The sequence below is a fragment of the Mobula birostris genome, chromosome 2 (genome assembly GCF_030028105.1).
Source record: "Mobula birostris isolate sMobBir1 chromosome 2, sMobBir1.hap1, whole genome shotgun sequence".
In the NCBI taxonomy this organism is placed as follows: domain Eukaryota; kingdom Metazoa; phylum Chordata; class Chondrichthyes; order Myliobatiformes; family Myliobatidae; genus Mobula; species Mobula birostris.
Window position 1 is genome coordinate 8,218,100 of NC_092371.1, and position 18,697 is coordinate 8,236,796.

Below are 18,697 nucleotides of genomic sequence, written 5' to 3' on the forward strand. Positions count from 1 at the left end.
GTACCTAATAAAATGACCACTGAGTGTACATGTGATGAAATAAATCTGGACACAGATTCACATCAGTTGGCAGAGGATCAGGGCAAAGTAGGCAAGTTAAATCAAAGTGTCATAATGTGGAATGTACCGCCTGGAAGCTGTGGTGAAAGAAAATTAGAAAGACTCTCAGAAAGGAGAGTGGTTGGTAAAAGAGCCAATAGGAGGGAAAGTGACTGAGAATAAGTTGTTTGGGAGAGGGGCTTGTTTGCTGTTGTTCCCTCTATTTTTTTTTACAGCTGCGCAGTCCAACCATTGCTCTGAGCAGGAAATCTTTGCATGGCTTGAAAACTGAGTGGCACTTTAAATGTTCTTTTTTTGTATATGCATACTGTGAATATTTAGAATAATAGATGAAAAATCTCACACAATTTTATTTATTAATTGAAGGGTATAATGAAATACAGTATAACAAAGAAAATCACATTTTGTAAACTTTTTCTCGTCTGTCTTTATTACAAACCCATTGTCTATAAACACTTGAAATTCTGCAGATGCTGGAAATCCAAAGCAACTTATACAAAATGCTGGAGGAAATCAGCAGGTCAGGCAGCATCTATGGATTGAACAAACAGTCGACCTTTTGGGCCGAGACCCTCCTTCAGGACAGGGATTAATTTCACATCCAAATGAAAGATACCTCTTAATCCTCATTAGATAATCCAAATGTTCCACTTATAGTCTGTTTCTGGATTTACATTTGATTGAATTCATAATACTGAATCCACATTTGCAGTCAGCAGAAAAGGCTTGAAATATTCCAACAAGGATTGACAATTCTTCAAATTCTTTATTTCTAAGCACGTAGTTCAACATGTCAGTGAATGTCTTAATTAAACCAGTCTTAACTTTTACAGAAATGATAAATTTGGAATCACAGTACTGCTGCATTATTTTTGAGGCATAGGTCATAATAGTCACCGGGTATCTTTTTTATCAGTTCTACAACATTCTCCTTTCCAAATTCAAAATTGGTTGCAATTGCAATAGCAACAGGTCCAAAGCTTGCCGTTCTTTTATCTCACAGTCAGGGAATCTATTATCCAAGTGATTACACACATACTGGAAATTCCAGCAACGTGGTAACAAAGGCTATGTGCACGGGAGCATGTCGGTTATTCCATGGCTGTGCACCTGCACAGCTAAGAGGGAATGGTAATTATCTTATTTTTCTTTTTTCATTGTTGTTACTGATTGTGCTGTTCTGCCAAGCATGGTGGGCATGCTATTTATTTACTTAGCAATACAATGCGGAGTAGGCCCTTCCAGCCCTTTAGGCTATGCCAGCCCAGGAACTGCACCACTCCGATCAACCCACACGTCATCACAGGACCAACCCTACCCCATGCATCTTTGGACTGTGGGAGGAAACTGGAGCACTTGGGGGAAACCCCACCATTTCCATGGCGAGACTCCTTACAGAACAGTGCCGGAATTGAAATCCGAACTCAGGAATGCCCCGAGCTGTAATAGGGCTGCGCTAATAGGCCGTATCTCGGATAATGATGAGTTTGAGTACAGAGAGGAAATTAAAGAACCTGGTGGCATGGTGCGAAGACAATAACCTATCCCTCAATGTCAGCAAGACGAAGGAATTGGTTGTTGACTTCAGGAGGAGTAGCGGACCGCACAACCCAATTTATATCGGTGGTGCGCAAGTGGAACAGGTCAAAAGCTTTAAGTTCCTTGGGGTCAATATCACAAATGACCTGACTTGGTCCAACCAAGGAGAGTTCACTGCCAAGAAGGCCCAACAGCACCTTTACTTCCTGAGAAAACTAAGGAAATTTGGCCTGTCCCCTAAAACCCTCACTAGTTTTTATAGATGCACCGTAGAAAGCATTCTTCTAGGGTGCATCACAACCTGGTATGGAAGTTGTCCTGTCCAAGACCGGAAGAAGCTGCAGAAGATCGTGAACACGGTGCAGCACATCACACAAACCAATCTTCCGTCCGTGGACTCACTTTACACCGCATGCTGTCGGAGCAGTGCTGCCAGGATAATCAAGGACACGACCCACCCAGCCCACAGACTTTTTGTCCCTCTTCCCTCCGGGAGAAGGTTCAGGAGCTTGAAGACTCGTATGGCCAGATTTGGGAACAGCTTCTTTCCAGCTGTGATTAGACTGCTGAACGGATCCTGACCCGGATTCTGGGCCATACCCTCCAAATATCCAGACCTGCCACTCAGTTTTTTTGCACTACCTTACTTCCCATTTTCTATTTATGATTTATAATTTAAATTTTTAATATTTACTAATTTTAACTATTTTTAATACTTTTAATATTTAATATTTGTAATCCAGGGAGTGTGAAGCGCGGAATCAAATATTTCTGTGATGATTGTACGTTCCAGTACCAATTGTTTGGCGACAATAAAGTATAAAGTAAAGTAATTAATCGCTACGCTAAATCCTCGGCTTTGTCTTTTGCCTGTTGCCAGGGCCAGGGTTGAAGCGCCCAGGAGAGATGGTGCTCGGTGCTTGGTGTCAGAGTGCTGGTCGGAGGCTCAAGAGTCGGCTGTGGTCGGGTGCTTCCAGGATGCTGCATCGGCAAGTTTGCGGCGCTGGAAGCTCATGGCAGGAAGAGTTTTTTTTTCTTCCTTCTACCATCTGCGTGAGATGGCGGGACTTTCGAGAGACTTTGAGATTTTTGTTTTTACCATGCCTATGGTCTGTTCTTCATCAAATTACGGTATTGCTTTGCACTGTTGTAACTATATGTTATAATTATGTGGTTTTTGTCAGTTTTTCAGTCGGTTTGTCTTGTGTTTCTGTGATATCATTCTGGAGGAACATTGTGTCATTTCTTAATGCATGCATTACTAAATGACAATAAAAGAGGACTGCGTGTCCTCATAATCTAATCTATTGTTGGCGCCAGAACACGTGGCGATACTTGCGGGCTGCTCTCAGCACATCCTTGGGTTGTGTTGGTTGTTCAGGCAAATATCACATCTCACTGTATGTGTCCACGTACATATGATAAATAAATCTGAATCTGGAGTACTGAAGGGACAACTCTCAGAAATCCAGATCCAAGCCCAAAGGTCAAAGTCCAGATCTCAGGACCCAACGGCCAGAATACTGAGTCTGCGAATCTCAGGAAGTCCACAGGGGGAGTCGGGGCCCAGTGAATCCAGGAGTCTGATGGAAGCCAAAGCCTGTCCTTGGGTTAGAGGACTCTGTATGTGGGTGGGAGGGAGGAACAAGGCTTGTTTGTTGTCATTTTGTTGCTTGTTGTGCTCCGTGTTGTTCTCCTGAGTATTGTGGCCATTGTATGTTGCCGCTGGAATGAACGGTGGCACTTGCGGGCTGCCCCCAGCACATACTTGGGTGTGCTGGTTATTAACGCAAATGACAGATTTCACTGTATGCCCCGATATACATATGATAATTTAATCTGAATCTGAATCTGTTGCTGGCCCAATGATCAATAATTGATGGAAAATATAAAGTAGGGAATGAACCAAGATAAATCGAGAAAGAGCAGACAGGTTAATTTCTCCTGGTGGGATTATAAACCGCACAGATATTATGTTCAAGTAATCCGTCACTGCTGTCACACTGTCAATCCCTGAGGGGCTACAGTCAGCCAGGCAGTGAGAATAACAGCTCTCAACCTTTGTTGTTCACCGACATATGAAACGGGACTTTTAATCACGGATTTAAGTCATCCAGAGAACCTCGTTGTTGGCTCCAAACTCAGGTCTAAATACAACAGGTTGGCACAGTACCATGGTAGCACTAATGCCGTCCCACAGCGCCAAAGACCCCTGCACACTTGGAGATCACGTACAGTTTTGGTCACCCGATCCTGTTGTGGGAAAGACTGGGGAGAGTGCAGAAGAGACTCGTAAGGATGCTCCCTGGACTAGAGGGTCTGAGGAAGAAGTTGCCTATGCTTGATCTTTATCCTTTGTAGCTGAGGCACGACACGGGAGGGTAGCGGCTAGCGTTACGCTATTTCAGCGGCAGCCATAAGATTGAGGTTCAATCCCTGCTGCTGTCTGTAAAGAATATGTAGCTTCTCCCCATGACTCCCACGCTCCAAGGACACACGGCGGATAGGGTCGGTGAGTTGTAGGCTGTGCTAAGTTGGTACCAGAAGTGTGGCGACACTTGCGGGCTGCCCAGCACCATTTGGTTTGACACGAACGATGCACTTTTCTGTATGTTTTTATGTACATATGACAAATATAGCTAATTTTTAAAATCTCTTTAGAAGAATGACGGTTGACCTCAGAGAAGTTTATAAAATCATGGGGAATGTGGACAATCATTGTTTTTCCCCAAGGTTGGGGAGTGTGGATAAGGTGGACAGTCATTGTTTTTCCCCAAGGTTGGGGAGTCCAAACCTCGAGGGCACAAGATAAGACAGGAGAGGTTTAGAAGAGATCTGAAAGGTAACTACTTTGCACAGAGGGCAGTGAGTACCTGGAATGAGCTGCTAGAGTAAGTGATTCAGGCAGATACAATTGCAACCTTTAAAAGGTATTTGTGGTACATGGAGGGAAAGATTATGGAGTGAACACAAACGAGTGGGACTGGTACGGATGATGTTGTGGTTAGAATGGACCAGTGGGGCCGCAGGACCTGTTTCCATGCCATATAACTCTATTCAGTCCTGACCTCGGGTATGTCTGGGTATGGAGTTTGGATATTCTCCCTGTGACAGGGCTTCCTCAACACTCCCTGCTGCTCCACCTATCTTTTCAGCATCCTCAAAATTGGCCGTAAAGCTATCAATTCTGTCTTCCAGGTTAGAGAGAGCAAGTTATGTGAAACCTGTCCCCAGAGACAGTGAGTGTCTGTGAAACCTGTCCCCAGAGACAGTGAGTGTCTGTGAAAGCAGTCCCCAAAGACAGCGAATGACTGTGAAATTGGTCCCCATAGAGACAGCAAGTGTCTGTGAAACTGGACCCGAGATACAGCAAGTGTCTGTGAAAATGGTCCCCAGAGACGCCTAATGTCTGTGGAATCAGTTTCCCATGGAGTGCTTTAGAGGGATGTTTTGCAAAATTGCAATAAAGATCTCAATCCATAAAAAATTTTTTATCGGTTGGGCTGCTTAAACAATTGCTCCCATGGATACCACAATTAAGAACTCACTGTTTCTCACACAGTGATCCTCAGTTTGATGGGAATTATAGATGTTCCCTTCTCTGCATGAAATTCATTTCATACATGAAATATTAAACTGAGGATTTATTTCTCCCATTGCCAGTGACGTCAAAAGCTTTAATAATTCCTTAAACTTCTGTCTTCCTTTCCTGAGCTCTGTGATTGATTCCAGTTCTGAATTCTGCAGGTGTCTGATGTATTTGCCTCCAACCAGCTGTACCCCAAGTCTTTCTCTACCCCCCACCTTTTCTGTCTCTCTCTCCCTCTCTCTGTCTCTCTTCTCTCTCTCCTATCTTTCTGTCATTCTCTACTCGCTCTCTCTTTCACTCTGCCTCTTCTTTCTCTGTGGCACTCTCTTCTCTCTCTCTCGTCCTCCCTCCCTCTCTCCTCTTTTAATGATTTCCTTAAAATGTACCGGTTTGCCCTGGTTGAAGTTTACTTTGCCTGGTGCATGTCCTTGTGTGGCTTGCTGCTAAATTGGTGTTCTGCCTTAACAAAGCACTATAGAAAATGCCAGCTGTTGTTTTCCTAAGCTCTTTGAGAGATCGCAGGGGGAGTGGGGGGTTGAGTCAACAGATCAGATGTTTGTTTCTTGTCCTGTCCCCTTGCTTCATAGAGACATGCAGTACAGACAACCAGCCCCTTCAGCACCCTGACTCTGTGCTGGCCATCAAAAGCAGTGGACCAATGCTAATCCTACACTCACACATACAAAATGCCACTCTAGCGATCTGGGTTCAATTCCTGCTGCTGTCTCTAAGGAGTTTGTACATTCTCCCCTTGACCATGTAGGTTTCCTCTGGGTGGTCTGGTTTCCTCCCACATCAGGTCAGAACTAGTAAGTTATGGCCATGCTAAGTTGGTAGCAGAAGTATTAGCAACTATTGTCGGCTGCCACCAGCACAATCCGCGGACTGTGTTGGTCATTGACGGAACCACGGCATTTCACTGTATGTTTTCATGTACAATGAGAAGTAATCTTTCATCTTTAAAATGCCGAAGGAACTCAGCAAATCAGAGAGCTTAAATGGAGAGGAATAAACAGTAGACATTTCAGCCAAGACCCTTCATCAGGACTGGAACGGAAGGGGGCAGAAGCCAGAATAAGAAGATGGGGGGAGGTGGAGGAGTACAAACTAGAAGGTGATAGATTAGACCAAGTGAGGGGAAAGGTGGTTGGGTGGAGGAGGGGTAATGAAGTAAGAAGCTGGAAGGGAGTAGGTGGAAAAGATAAAGGGCTGAAGAAGGGGGGAAATGATAGGAGAGGGCAGAGGACCATGGAGGAAGGGGAAGGAGGAGGGCACCCCCGACTAATGAAAGTCAATATGCTATACTTCTGAACTACCCTATTAACCTGTGCGTTACCTTTGAGGGTTGAGGGAGATATGGAGCAAACACACGTAAATGGGACTGTCTCGCCTGGACTACTTGGTTGGCATGGACAAGGAAGGCCAAAGGGCCGGTTTCCATTGTGGTAACTCCAGCTCCCATCTCTTTTGGCAGATTGGGGTGGCATGGTAACATAGTGGTTAGCAAAATGCCTTGCAGCACCAGTGATCTGGGCTCAATCATGCTGGTGTGCATCTGGAGTTTGTACATTCTCCCTGTGAACACCTGGGTTTCCTCCCAAATTCCAAAGATGTATGGGTGAGTGTTATTAAGTTGTGGGCATACTGCATTGGCGCCAGAAACATGGTGACACTAGCGGGCTGCCCCCAGCACATCCTCCGACTGTGTTGATCGTTGACGCAAATGATACACTTCACTGGATCTTTTGATCTTTCAATGTACATGGGACAAATAAAGCTAATCTTCTAAAAACCAATCTTAGCGTGGCCTTCATAAATCAAGGCATCTTGAACAGGAGTTGGGAAGTTCTGTTGAAGTTGTACAAGATATTGGCGAGGCAAAATTTAGAGTATTATGTGCAGTGCTGGTCACTACCTACAGAAAAGATATCAATATGATTGAAGGAATACAGAGAAAAATTTCTTATTTACTTAGTTAGTGCCACTCATTACGATGGGGCAGAATTTCTAATGTACATCAAAAGAGTTAAGAGAATTGCCCAGGAAATTAGTCAAGGAAAACTAGCAGAACAGAATCAGAGCGCCCATACCCACTTCCATTCCTTTTCAAGTGCTGTCTCCCATGATGAAAACTTCCGGCCCTTCGAGTCGCGCCACCCAACAACCCCCAATTTAACACCAGCTTAATCATCAGACAATTAACCTACTAACTGATACGCCTTTGGCCTGTGGAAGGAAGCCCACGCATTTCGTGGGGAGAACGTTCAAACTCCTTACAGAGCATGTCGGGGTTGGATACTGAACTCCAACGCCCCGAAATGTAATAACATCACCCTAACTGCTACACTACCATGGCACCCGACAGATGTTGTTGGGACTTGAGGACCTAAGTTATAGGGAAAGGGTGAATAGGATAGGACTTCATTCCTAGGAGTGCAGGAGAAGGAGAGATATACAAAATTATGAGGAATATAGATAGGGTAAATGCTTGCAGGCTTCTTCCCCTTAGGCTGACTGAGTCTATCAGCTAGAGGTCATAGTCTTGGATGAAAGGTGAAACTCTTAAGGGGAATTTCTTCACTCAGAGGATGGTGTAAGAGTGGAATGGATGTGGGTTCGGTTGTAACGTTCAAGAGAAGTTTGGATAAGCACATGGATGGGAGCGATGGGACTCGGCAGGAGACCGAGAAACCATTCTGGCTATGTTCTCACTGAAGGCGGTGAATCCCGGGAATTATCTGCACCAGAGTCTTGTGGGGGCGTGATCACTGAAGTTTGGACAACTGACAGGGAAGAGGAGCTGAGAATTTGGACAGATCAGCCATTACACATCAAAAGGGAAGGGCAGGCTTGAGGGGCCGCTTGGCTTACCCCTGCCCTATTTTCTTGTGTTATAGCATCTTGCCACAATATTGCTTTCACTACCTTGATTTCTTCCGGGTCTATAGCCCTTCAAACTCACCCCCCCTAATGCACTGCCACTTTACATTTACACTCCACACCTCATACCTACACTGACACAGTCACTGTCCTACTATGTTTTCATACATCCTGCGGCTACTTAGAAGAGTTTCTCTTGCCAAGAGACACTTTGTCACTTTAACAGTTCCTGTCAGTGTCCTTATGTACAGTCCACATAGCATCACTTTATGTACAGTACTGTGCACATATATATAGCCAGGATGCCTAAGACCTTTGCACAGTACTGTAGTAATTTTGTATATTACACTGGACTGCTACCACAAAAATCAAATTTCATGACATATGTGAGTGATGATAAACCTGATTCTGATCTGGGTCTCTATCATGGGCTGAGAGTGGGAAGGGGACAGGGAGAGGGGAATCACGGTTGGGAAAAGGGGAAAGAAGAGGGGAGGGAGTGGGAAGCACTACAGAGACATTCTGTAATGATCAATAAACCAATTGTTTGGAATCAAACGACCTTGCCTGGTGTCTCAGGGCTGGGTTTGTCAGCACCTGTGTCACCCCTCACCCCGGCACTTCTCCTTTGCCACTTGTCCCACACCCCTCCCGCAGTGCTCTGCCCTCACCATTCCCAACATCCTATACTCCCACCCGATTTACAAACTCTTTCTCTGCTCCACATTGACAAATACCGTACTGTGCATACAATCAGTCTACAGATAACCAATTAACAACTTAGACTGAAGATAAGGTAACTCTTGTGGGAATGATATTCATAACTGTGGAAATACAGCTACCAACAAACCACATTCAGCTTGTATGTGGTGAAAACAGAAGGGCCAGTATTCTGGAGTTGTGATTAACTGAGACAACTACAGCTTGACTGGAGATCCATACACCATTTGCATGTCACATGCCCTGTAATAGTCAACTGAAAGTGAATTAACGAGATACTGGATAATACCACAACTGTCTCCATAGTGTAGACCATGAACCATTCCCCAACAGAGGATAAACAGGTGTTGGTGCCAACCTCCGTGCCTCTGGTTGGAAAGTATATTGGACCAAGGAAGGACCATGCTGCTCAGAGGGAATGTGAAAGTGATGAAAGCAGTTGTTCGACTATAACAGGTTTTGTAGGCAACATATCTGAGAAAGCTTTGAATATGTTAATCAGGCAATTACTTCCAAAATGTGGCTTGTATTTAAGTTGGAAGAGAGTTCAAGGAGCTTCGGGGAAGTTGCAAACATTCAGCTTTTGTGAGTATAAAGAACCAGAATCTACTCTGCATGCATTAAGGTTATTGCATGAACTTCAAGTGGGAGACAAAAAGCTGCTTGTAAGTATAGGTACAAAGACCAAAACCCAGATGGATGAATAGAAGGCCAAAAAGAAAGGAGTTAATGGAGATACAGAAACGGAGGATTCACCAGATGATGTTGTGGATGAGTACTGGGGAAGGAGGGAGCTGTTCCATTGGAATGAGCTCCACCTGACTGTGATGGGACCTGGATCCTGGCAAATTGCATAACAAGGTTTGTGAATAGGGCTTTAAACTAAATACCAGGGCGGTGGGTTCAACAGATTGGAGAAGTATGGATAAAGTAAAAGAGAAAAGTGTGGATAAAGATAGGACATCGCAAGCAATCGCTCTCACTGGAGGCTGGAACTACACAGGGGTCTAAAAAGAGGAGAAGAGAAGCTGACGCTTGCTACTGAAGAAAAGCGCACTCGTCGGAAAAACAGCACCAAGATAACACTGGAGGACAGTGCCTTCAAGTGCAGTTGCTGCAGCCGAGACTGTCACTCCTGTGTGGGACTCTACAGCCACAATAGACGCTGCTCTAACACAGTCTGAAGCAAGACTTTCCAGGCGCAGATCCATGGTCTCGCGAGACTAACGGATGCCACCAAAAGTAAAAGTTAAAAGAGGGAAAAGTAAGGGTGGAGTGCTGGAAAGTCAAGTGCATAAGAGACAAAGATTACTAGATCTTAAAGTCACAATGAGTGTAAGGGCACTTTACCTGAACGCCCATAGTATTCGTAACAAGGTCAGTGAACTTGTGGCACAAATCAGTAGAAAGGGGTATGATTTAGTGGCCATTATAGGAACGTCGCTGCAGGGTGGACAGGTTGGGAATTAAATATCCAAGGATATCAGGTAATATGGTAGGATAGGCAGGAAGGAAATGGAGGTGAGGTAGCGCTCTTAATCAGAATGAGATCAGAATGATGGTGAGAGATGACATAAGATCTAAGGAGCAGAATGTTAAATCCATCTGGGAAAAGATTAGGGATAGTACAGGGGGGAAAAAAATCACTGATGGGAGTTGTCTAAAGACCACCGAATAGTAACATTACAGTGGCACAGGCAATAAGCCAAGAAATATCTGAGGCATGTAAGAATGGAACAGCAGTTATCGTGATGGACTTTAACTTGCATAGATGGATGAATCAAGTTGGTTGAGGCAGTCTTGAGGAGGACTTCATAGAATGTATACATTATAGCTTTCTTGAACAACATGTTACTGAACCTACAGAGAAATATGCTATCTTGGATCTGGTCCTGTGCAATGAAACAGGTAAAATTAGTGATCTTGTAGTTAGAGATCCTACAACGGGATGAGGGAGGAGTTAGATAAGGTAGACTGGGAACATAGGCTATATGGTGGGACGACTGAGGGATGGAAGTCTTTCAAAGAGATTTTTCACGGTGCTCAACAAAAGTATATTTCAGTGAAAAGCAAGGACAGTAATGATGGTGAGAGCCAGCCACAGATAACTAAGAAAATAAAGGAAGGCATCAAACTAAAAGCTCGTGCATACCAAGTTGCCAAGATCAGTGGGAAACCGGAAGATTGGGAAAACTTTAAAAAGCACCAAAGAACCACTAAGTGAGTAATAAATAAGGGAAGATAGAAAATGAAAATAAAATAGCACAAAATACAAAAACAGACAATAAAAGTTTTTATAATTACAAAAAGCAGAAAAATGTGGCCAAAGTGAACATAGGTCCCTTGGAAGACAAGAAGGGGGAATTAATATTGGGTAATGAGGAAATGGCCGAGGCTTTAAGTGATTATTTTGTGTCAGTTTTCATGGTGGAGGAAACATCTAAATGCTGAGGAGAGATGATATGGATGCGAAGGGAGGTGAGGACCTTGATACACTAAAGAGGCAGTGCTGAGCAAACCTGTAGGCCTAAAGACAGACAAGTCCCCTGGTTCTGGGAATGCATCCCAGAGTAGTGAAAGAAATGGCAGAGGTTATAGTTGAGGCTTTGATGATAATTTGCCAAAATTCTCTGGACTTTGGGCAGGTCCCAACAGATTGGATGAAGGCAAATGTCACACCACTGTTCAAAAAAGGATGTAGGCAAAAGGCAGGTAACTATAGGTCAGTTAGTTTAGCATCTGTAGTTGGGAAAATGCTTGAAGCTATCATTAAAGAAGAAATAGCAAGGCATCTGGTAAGAAATGGATCCATCAGGCAGATGCAGCATGGACTCAGCAAAGGCAGGTCCTGTTTGACAAATTTACTGGAGTTCTTTGATGATATAACAAGTGCAGTGGATATAGGGGAACAGATGGACGTTATTTACTTGGATTTTCAGAAGTCGTTCGATAAGGTGCCACATAAAAGACTTTTCCATAAGATAACAATGCATAGAGTTGGAGTGATGTATTAGCATGGATAGAGGATTGGTTAACCAATAGAAAGCAGAGAGTTTGGATACATGGGTGTTTCTCTGGTTGGCAATCCGTGGTGAGCAGTGTGCGTCAAGGGTCGGTGCTGGTTCTAAAACTGTTCACGATATAGGTTAACGATCTGGAAGAGGGGACCAAGTGTAGTGTATCTAGGTTTGCTGATGATACTAAATTGAGAGGAAAAGCAAATTGTGCAGAAGTTATGGAGAGTCTGCAGAGAGATATAGGTAGGTTAAGTGAGCAGGCAAGGGTCTGGCAGATGGAGTACAATGTTGGTAAATGTGAGGTCATCTACATTGGAAGGAAAAATGAAACAGATTATTATTTAAATGGTAAAAAATTGTGGCCTACTGCTGTGCAGAGGGACTTGGGAGTACTTGTGCATGAATCACAAAAGATTGTACTGTATTGCAGATGCAGCAGGTTATCAGAAAGGCAAATGGAATGTTGGCCTTCATTGCTAGAGGGATTGAATTTAAGAGCAGGGAGGTTATGCTGCAACTGTACAGGGTACTGGTGAGGCCGTGCATGGAGTACTGTGAGCAGTTCTGGTCTCCTTTCTTGAAGGAGGATGTACTGGCTTTGTATGTGGTGCAGAGGAGGTTCACCAGGGTGATTCCAGGGATGAGGGGGTTAGACTATGAAGCGAGATTGAGTCGTATAGGTCTGTACTCACTGGAATTCAGAAGGACGAGAGGAGATCTTATAGAAACATAAAATTATGAAAGAGATAGATAAGATAGAGGCAGGAAAGTTGTTTCCACTGGTAGGTGAGACTAGAACTAGGGGACATCGCCTCAAGATTTGGGGGAGTAGATTTAAGACGGAGATGAGGAGGGACTACTTTTCCCAGAGAGTGGTGAATCTGTGGAATTCAGTGAAGCTGTGGAGGCTACATCAGCAAATATATTTAAGACAAGGTTGGATAGCTTTTTGCACAGTAGGGGAATTGAGGGTTATGGGGAAAAGACAGGTAGGTGGAGATGAGTCCATGGTCAGATCAGCCATGATCTTATTAAATGGCAGAGCAGGCTCGACAGCCCAGATGGCCTACTCCTGCTCCTATTTCTTAAGTTCTTATGAAACCAAGAGGAGAGATCAGATCATAAAGGGAGCAGTAAAGGATTAATATGAGCATACGCCAGTGACTAAATATACCTTCCCAAGATCAAGATGCAAATCCAAGAAAGAAGAGAAAGGAAAAGAAAGGGGACAATGACATAAGTGCTATGAAAATAGAAGGGGATAAACAAGAGCTAATTTCTCAAGAAATTAACAAATTCAGAGACACTCTCAAGAAACTAGAAGAAAAAGGAAGGCGAGAAAAAGTAAGGCACGAAGTGAAAAGGAGAGTCGATCCACAGAGAAAAGCTGAGAGAAGGAGAAGAAAGGTGTCCAGAGCTGTCAGAACTACCTCCTGTAGTCTCAGAGTTAACTCCTACAACACCACGGAGAAGGACCCAAAACCTGAGTTTGTTTCAGAGCCACAAGTCTCACCTGCCAAGCAGAGTGATCCCCCTTGTCAGGAAAGATATTATCCCACAAGAGAACGAAATCCTCCACAGTGATTAAATCTTTATGCCTGAATGGGACAATTTAAAATTTACTATGGTGTGTGTGTATATGTATGTGTCATACATACATACATGTGTGTGTGTGTGTATATATATATATATATATATATACACACATATATACACACACACACATACATATATATATATAGATAGATAGAGATGCATATAAGTTGAGGTGCATTCTATATTGAATTAGAATTTATAGCTAAGCACGGAGGAGTGTTGTTTATTTAATACTTCAGTAATGCTTGAGTATTCTTGTTCATTTAAGTAATTCATTACAGGTCATATGCAAAAGTATGTAAATGGCATACGTCATCACACTACCATGTGATGCATGCACACCTTGCTTAAAGTAAAAAACGAAGATAGACTCACATTTCAGGCTCTTGCCTTTTCCTTTAAATTAGATTCGTTTTGGAGTTACAAAACATAACAAGCCCCATAATCCTTGATTCCCCTGCTGTGCAAAAATCTATCTAACTGTGGCTTAATTATAGTTGATGAGGTAGCGTGTACCCTGTACAGTTACAGTATAACCTTCCTGCTTTTAAATTCATTCCCTCTAGCAATGAAGGCCAACATTCCTTAGACTTTGTGATGACCTGATAGATCTGCAAACAAACCTTTCAGCAATTCATGCACAAGCGTTCCTCCAAGTCCCTTTGCACAACAGTATGCTGCAATATTCCACTGTTTTAAAAAAAGACTGTTAACATCCATCCATCTTGATGGCAGAAGGAATGTAATCCAGGCGAGTGAGATTGAATGCACTTTGTAAGGTCAGATACTGGTAGGTCATACACAGTAAATGGTCCGATCATTTGTCTCAAGGTCTCCAAACTGCGGAAGGGGGAACATTGTGTGTGGGGCCAGATGAAGTCACCATGGGTTGGGGTGTGATGCACGGAGGAATTTCAGATCAGCTTTATTTGTCACATGTACATCGAAAGATCAGAACATACAGTGAACTGCATTGTTTGCATCAACGACCAACACAGTCTGGGTATGTGCTGGGTGCAGCCTGCAAGTGACACCATGCATCTGGCACTAACGTAGCATGCCCACAATTTACTAACCTGAATCTGTATGCCTTTAGAATGTGTGGGGAAAGCAGAGCAACCACACGGTCACAGGGAGAACACGAATGCGCTAACCATTATGCTACTGTGCAGTCCCATTTTCCTGGGAACTTCCTGAGGATTTCATGGGGACTCCAACAGCCAATAACCAAGCTCTAGGACAGAACCATCAATGTCTTCAGATGTACACTGGAGTGAAATAATATTTTGAGCACAAGAGATTCTGCAGATACTGGAAACCCAGAGCAATTCACACAAAATACTGGAGGAACTCAGCAGACCAGGCAGAATCTATGGAGAGGAATAACCCCGTTGAAGGGTCTCGGCCTGATATATTGACTGTTTATTCCCCTCCAGAGATGCTGCCTGACCTGCTGAGCTTCTTCAGCATTTTGGGTGATATTTTAAAGAAAATTCACTTCTCTATTTTGAGGATCTGTGTTTTATTCCCCACACCCAGCTGTCTTTGACTGCTTGCTGCAGGCACACATCGAAGATGATTCGTAATAAAAGATAATGAGTAGTGACACACCACAGCTCCATAACATTTATAAGATCAAGGGAATATTACTGAAACTAGCTGAGAACTGATGGGGACAATAAATATACCTGCTCTCCAGAAAATTAGAAAAATCTGTAGAGCTACACAAGCCATTTTTATGTTCACCACTGGGAAGCAGAGTGCTTCTCATTTCAAACACAGTGTGAAAGTTCTCTTTAAACTTTTCTGTCACACTCTCCCGGGATAAGGGCAGAGTGTGGGTTGGAGGCTTATGCATAGAGCTATGCCCTGTATTAAGGGCGTCACATTACCGTAGCGGTTAGCACAATGCTATTATAGCTCGGGATGTCAGAGTTCGGAGTTCAATTCTGGCACCATCTATAAGAAGTTTATATGTACATCCAATAATCCACAGTCCAAAGACGAACCGCTTAATAGGTTAATTGGTCATTGCAAAATGTCTTGCGATTAGGCGAGAGATGAATAGGTGGGTTGCAGGGTGGTGTGGCCTGTTGGGCTAGAAGGGCCTGTTCTGTAATAAATTGATTGATTTCTTTTAGTGCAGTGACTACTCATTGATTCACCCACGCGCATTGATCTGTTGCTCCCTCTCTCTGCAAAGTGCATGCACAAGTTAACCTCACCTCCACTTGCGTGCTTTTGTTTAACTGATATGTGGTTGTATAGGCACATCAAACTGGCGACAAGCACGAACCTGAATGTCAGCGAATATCAGCAACTGCACGAACGGTTGCAAGATGACAGAATTCAGAGGAGGGGAGATTGGCAGCAAGAGGAAGGAGCAAACCAGAATGGAGAAGGCCGTCACGAATGTGAACAAAGTGATGCATGAGTAATAGTGCGCGAGACGTGCAGCTAACAAATTTAAAGTGAAAATAATGTGATGGTGGCTTAGTCAGAAAAGTTAACCAATTTGATAGTGCTAGTGAAGACTGGCAATCGTATTTCGAGCAGGTTGAACTGTATTGTAATGCCAGCGATATGGATGAGGAAAAGAAAAACCTCCGTGCTTCTTAGCTTAATGGGTGCTAAAACATACATGCTCTGACACAACTTAGTAACTCCTGAAAAGCCAGCATCCAGACATTTGATGATGTTGCAATTTTACAAAGTCACTTGATCCCCAACCACTAGTAATAGCTGACAGATTTAGATTTCACAAAAGGAACCAGTCAAAGAATGAAAGCACTTCTGGAATACCTTGCAGAACTGCGAAGACTTTCACAATACTTTAGAGATGGACTTTCTAGTGCATTAAGGGACAGGCTTGTATGTGGCATGCATAGTCAAAGCAGTCAGAGGCTACTGTCAGAAAGAGATTTAACATTAGAATGAACATTGCCCTTTGCAATAGGAGAGAGCAGAAAAGGGCACGTCAGAACGACAGAAAAAGAGTTTAGAATGTGAAACGTGCAAAATGTCCCTGAATGGAACAAAAAGGCAAAAATGTTATCAATGTTGCAAATCCTCCCATAATGCAAATGGCTGTTGGTTCAAAGAAAAAAATTGCAGAAAGTGTCACAGACAAGGTCACATAGAGAGAGTATGCAAGTCAGACAAAAGGCACAGCCAAAGAGGAAAAAAACACACAGAGTGAAAAGTTTCAAACACAAAACTAAACAAATGTACAAAGGTGAGCTGTCAAACCTAGAACTGCACAGCATTACTGAAGAAGTTCACAAAACCATATGGATGTAAAATTGAAAATGGAGCTGGATACAGGGTTGGCTTTGTCTACAATGTCAGAGACTGACTACAACAGACTGTTTTCTAAGCTACCTTTAGAAAAGTCTTCTCTGATGCTAAAGACCTACAGAGGCGAAGAAGTATCTTCCAGAGGCAAACTGAAAGTGAATGTGATGTCCAGAGGCAAAACACAGTAGTTGGAGCTGTATGTGTTGAAAAGTGGAGGGCCAACTCTTTTTGACGTGAATGATTGAGAAAAATCCAACTAGACCGGCACACAATCAAAGCTCTCAATGTGTCATCAACAGGCAACGGCAGCCCAAATGGTAGCACTAACCAGAGACTGTCACATCTGCTTAATGCTAATCAGCAGGTGTTTGAGAAGGTGAATGGTAAACTCAAAGGCATGAAGGCCAGAATTGAACTGATGAAGCAGCAACACCAAGATTCCATAAAGCGCATCCAGTGCCTCACGCTCTACACCCTAAAGTGGATGCTGAACTGCCGAGCTTGGAGGCATCTGGCCTTCCCTCCAAGGTTGAGTGGAGCGACTGGGCTGTGCCCATTGTCCCAGTGATCAGGAAAGGGAAGGCCAGAGCTGTTCACATATGCGAGGACTTCAAAGTGAGCATCAACCCAGCCACAAATAGAAGACATTTTTGGCAGGTGGGGAGAGGTTTTCAAAGATTGACTTGTCACAAGCCTATCTGCAAATAGAGATGGAGGAGTCAAGCAGGAAGGTCCTCAATCAACATTACAAGGGACTATTCCAGTATCATCGTCTCATCTTTAGAGTCGCATCAACTCCAGCAATTCGGCAAAGAGCAATGGACCAAGTACTCCAAGGTATCCCAGGAACACAATGTGACCTTAATGACATCTGTGTGACTGGCAAGAATGATGAAGAGCACCTCCAGAACCTCGGTAAAGTGCTTACCAGGCTGAGTGAGTATGGTCTGTGCGCAAAGAGAGAGAAATGTGTTTTTCAAGAATGAAATCTCACATTGTGGGCATGTCATTGATAAACGCGGCTTACGTAAGTCACAAGAGGAGATTGAGGCAGGGCTACAGTCACTCAAACTGGAAAGCGTGTCACACCTCGGGCCATGTAAACCTCTACCACTGCTTTCTCCCAAACACTGCTACAGTGCTGCATCTGTTGAATGCACTGTTACAGACAGGGGCAAAGTGGGAATGGTCAGAAAGATAGAACATAGAATAGTACAGCACATTACAGGCCCTTCGGCCCACAATGTTGTGCCAACCCTCAAACCCTGCCTCCCATATAACCACCCCCCCACCTTAGATTCCTCCATATACCTGTCTAGTAGTCTCTTAAATTTCACGAGTGTATCTGCCTCCACCACTGACTCAGGCAGTGCATTCCATACACCAACCACTCTCTGAGTAAAAAACCTTCCTCTAATATCCCCCTTGAACTTCCCACCACTTACCTTAAAGCCACATCCTCTTGTATTGAGCAGTGGTGCCCTGGGGAAGAGGCGCTGGCTATCCACTCTATCTATTCCTCTTATTATCTTGCACACCTCTATCATGTCTACTCTCATCCTCCTTCGCTCCAAAGAGTAAAGCCCTAGCTCCCTTAATCTCTGATCACAATGCATACTCTCTAAACTAGGCAGCATCCTGGTAAATCTCCTCTGTACCCTTTTCAATGCTTCCACATCCTTCCTATAGTGAGGCGACCAGAACTGGACACAGTACTCCAAGTGTGGCCTAACCAGAGTTTTATAGAGCTGCATCATTACATCACGATTCTTAAACTTTTAAAGATGTGAAAGAGCATTTAAGGAAACAAAGAAACTAATAGCATCAGATGAACTGCTCATCCATTATGACCCATCTTTCCCTATCGGACTGGCATGTGATGTGTCCCCATAAGGCTTTGGTGCTGTTTTGTCACCCACTAAAAAAGATGGATCTGAACGTCCAATTGCATTTGCTTCAAGGTCACTAACAAGTGCAGAACGCAACTACACACAGATCG

At 43.7% G+C, this 18,697-nt stretch overlaps 1 protein-coding gene and 1 long non-coding RNA gene across 9 annotated transcripts in view; one reads left to right on the top strand and one right to left on the bottom strand.

The window, feature by feature from the left end:
* Positions 1-2,877, top strand: part of LOC140211946 (uncharacterized) — a 62,757-nt gene extending 59,880 nt beyond the window's left edge. Inside the window, exon 3 of the long non-coding RNA XR_011889608.1 lies at positions 2,480-2,877. This is a non-coding gene — a long non-coding RNA (uncharacterized lncRNA). The remainder of the gene's footprint in view (positions 1-2,479) is intronic.
* LOC140211920 (small conductance calcium-activated potassium channel protein 3-like) overlaps positions 1-18,697 on the bottom strand; it is a 139,720-nt gene that overhangs the window by 26,164 nt on the left and 94,859 nt on the right. The window lies entirely within an intron of this gene.